Here is a 3,341-nt window from a genome sequence, read left to right on the forward strand (position 1 = left end):
GAGGAAGGAGTGACCATGGATGGGTCAAAAAGTGGGAAAGAATTTCACAATTGCATGGTGTGTGCAGTTTCCCTCCTCAACTATGCATGTTGTGTGTAATGTGACGATTAAAGGAATTCTTATTATTCTTATTTGAGGGAAAAAACTCTTATGTGTTTTTTTATGTGTATTTTGATAGACATGCACGTTAGTCTTGTTTGCATAATTGTTGTTTCTGGATGCACCTTCTTTTAAAAAATGTTTTTGCTTTGTTTTTTTCTTAATAAACAGCAGGCGGCAGGACGAAACTAATCCTTTTAGCGTCTCTCGCGTCCCTGTGATCCAGGCAAGCGAACGACGTGTGAGTTCTCGCGAGGTTGCCGTGTCAATATATAAACCGTGACATCTCGCGATATGTCAGGAGCGTTACCCCATTTTCCAGCTGTCCCTGAGTCGGTCGGGATTTTGGAACCACAGGAGAATCGCCGGAAAGAGCTGTGGCGATAAAACAGCACATTCTGGGAGAAAATACCGCATTTTATGGTCACATAAATACGGAACGAGCTACTTTATCCCGTATTTCACGATGGAAACTGAACTATGAGGTAAGGGCTGAGTGTAGTACGCGCAGTGTGAAAGAATGTCCCTGAGCGGGCTGACGTTAGCTTCTCACTGGTTAGCATGCTTGCTAGCTGCATTGATATGAACGCTCGCGCGGCTCGTTGGTCATTTTACCTCGATGTAACCTGCCAATGGCAGCTTCTAACTGACGTTAAGCTGCCGAGGAGCTGTGTGATATTTGTCTGTGTAACAAGACCAGGGCGGCATGGAAATGGAAGACGATGTAATCCAGCGGCTCCCAACAGCTAGCCACTATGCTAATGTTAAATCACTGCATCTGCCCTGCCAGCCTTTGACCTGACGGTAACATTTACAGGTGTTACCTGTGCTTCACCTGAGCCTCGTTAAAGCAGGGTCGGTAGAGAAGAAGGTGATGAATCGACAAAGTTGGTGTTAGTGCTCGGGCAGAAAGCGACTTTCAGGGTGGAGGTTTCCTCCGCAGCCGAGCGTTTGCTAACGTTAAAGCTGACGGTCCTCTCAGCTGACCGTCCAGCTGTGTGTCCAGCTGTCGGTCCAGTGAGAACACAGAACCTCTGAGAACCCTGTTACCTCTCTGTTATCTGTGTAGAACTGAGAAATGTTCTGGGTTCTTGAAGAACCTCATCACAGGCGGGTCCAGTGAAATAATGCAGGAAGTGAGGGTGAACTGAGTCATAGATCTTTCCAGAGGAGTGAGCATTATGGGATGTGTAAGTTCAGCATTTTCACCGACCAGGCTTAACGAGCGCCATCCGCGAGAGCTGGTTCCCATGGTAACGTGGATGCTGACAGGCCCTCTTAAAGGTGGGAGGACAGCAGATGAGACAGCGCATCTACTGAGTTATGGACACCAATCAGTCGACGGACCAGTATTTGTTCTCATCCCTGTTGGTTTGAAGACTCTGAAGGACACTGGTCCTGAAGGACAAAGACACGTTGGCTTTGCTGGTTTTTAACAGCACCTCCTGTAGATCACGCCCACAGACAGCAGCTGCTTTCTGTGAGATGGCTTAATGTGATGTGGCTTCCCCCCGTTTGTCCTGCACACGCTTTAATCCTGACAGGAGTGGAAGCTCTTCATTGGTTGGTTGTTGCAGTTGTTTAGTCAGCTGTTCTGTGACTGGAGATCTCAGATGTGAGTATGTGCTGCTTTGGTTTTAAACAGGATACGTTGGGTTTGCTCTAGACTTTCAGCTCTGATCCATGTGTCTGCAAAACAAAACGTCCGTGTGGAGGCCCGCGATCATTTACTGATCTCTGACCATGTTTTTCGCTCTAACGCTGACTGAAGGAGACAGAGTGAGTCATGATGGGTGTGTGTGGGCTGCCTTTCTCTTATTTTGGATATGTGCAGGTGTGGGCCAGCATGTTTCACCTGTCGTTTGTACCTCGTCCTCTCTATGGGGCTCACAGCCTAGCCTTGTCCAGATGGACAGTCGTGTCCATCTGAATGTCACTTCTGATATGTTTCCAGCCAGCTTTGTTTAAATTGGCTCTACAATGTGTGAGACAAATCCTGTACACCTGATTTTATTCATACTGTTCAGTTAGAGGTACACATCTGGCAGTGATGCATTCTGTGTCTGAGATCTACCTGTATGCTACCTGCAGGCCTTGTAGAAAGCTCAGAGGCTCACCTGTGAGAGTTCATCCAGTCGAGTTCAGGTTCAGGAGGGCGAAGCCCTGAATATTCCAGGACTGCTTTCAACATTCAGCTATTTCAAAAGCTTCAAAGGCCAAAATTCATCAGATTTTCCATCAGCAATGAAAAAGTGGGGAAACATTTTGAAACTAGGCAGAGGATCAGGCATCAAACCCACGAGGAACCCGACGTCTCTCGCATGTAAACCCAGTCATACCGTCAGACCGAGGCCCATCACATGTCCTTAGAGCCTGTGGTTTCACGTCAGCCTGTTTGTTCACACCAGAGCAAACGAGAAGGCGGTGCAGTGTTCATGTGGTTTTATTTTGCATCGCTTGGCTTTGGCTTCTCTTTTATTATTATGAAGTGGTCGGGCTGCTTCGGGGTCTGTGACCCTGTGACCGTTCAGTCCAGCAGCCTTTTACTTTGGTCCTTGTATCATGAATGCACAGTTTTACTACTGCAAACCTGTTCGAGGTTAAACACTAAGTCGCATTTATGTTCTGTTGATATTTTTCTAACACTACAACCAAGAAAATGACACCGTGACCCTAAAATGTCCCAGAAAATGACACCGTGACCCTAAAATGTCCCAGTGCTGTGCCTCAGTTAAGCCTGTTCTGGTTTTGCTATCAGCTGTACAATATGAAAGTGCTCACATTAGCTAGCTGTGGAGGCTAAGAGAGGGAAGGGTGGAGTGATCCAGACTGATGGAGCTGATGGAGGGTCTGCAGTAGTAATCCTCTGTGGGTGGGTGGGTGGGTGGGTGGGTGGGTGGGTGTGTGTCCTGTCTCCTCTCAGGCCTCCCCACTTGACATCAGTGTGATAAGAATGTGTTTCCAGAGCGAGACAGAGCTGAGGGTCACTGTCAGAGGTGTGTCGATGGAGGTGTGTTTAGTGTGTGAGTGAGAAAGAGGCAGACTCTGTGTGTGTGTGTGTGTGTGTGTGTGTGTGTGTGTGTGTGTGTGTGTGTGTGTGTGTGTGTGTGTGTGTGTGTGTGTGAGAGAGAGAGAGGCTAAAGTCACTCATACCAACACGTCATTGTTTGAACATCCACACAGTGCAGTCATACACATTCATCAGACATGGTCAGATCAGGATGTATCCCAGTGTGTCAGCC

At 47.6% G+C, this 3,341-nt stretch overlaps 1 protein-coding gene across 4 annotated transcripts in view; it reads left to right on the top strand.

The window, feature by feature from the left end:
• The first annotated feature begins 416 nt into the window (after nt 1-416).
• itsn1 (intersectin 1 (SH3 domain protein)) overlaps nt 417-3,341 on the top strand; it is a 41,326-nt gene continuing 38,401 nt past the window's right edge. For all 4 annotated transcript variants that reach the window (XM_070977321.1, XM_070977318.1, XM_070977319.1 and 1 more), the window contains exon 1: nt 417-584. The gene's annotated coding sequence lies outside the window, so the exon portion shown is untranslated. The remainder of the gene's footprint in view (nt 585-3,341) is intronic.

This window comes from Chaetodon trifascialis, chromosome 13, assembly GCF_039877785.1.
Source record: "Chaetodon trifascialis isolate fChaTrf1 chromosome 13, fChaTrf1.hap1, whole genome shotgun sequence".
NCBI lineage: Eukaryota > Metazoa > Chordata > Actinopteri > Chaetodontiformes > Chaetodontidae > Chaetodon > Chaetodon trifascialis.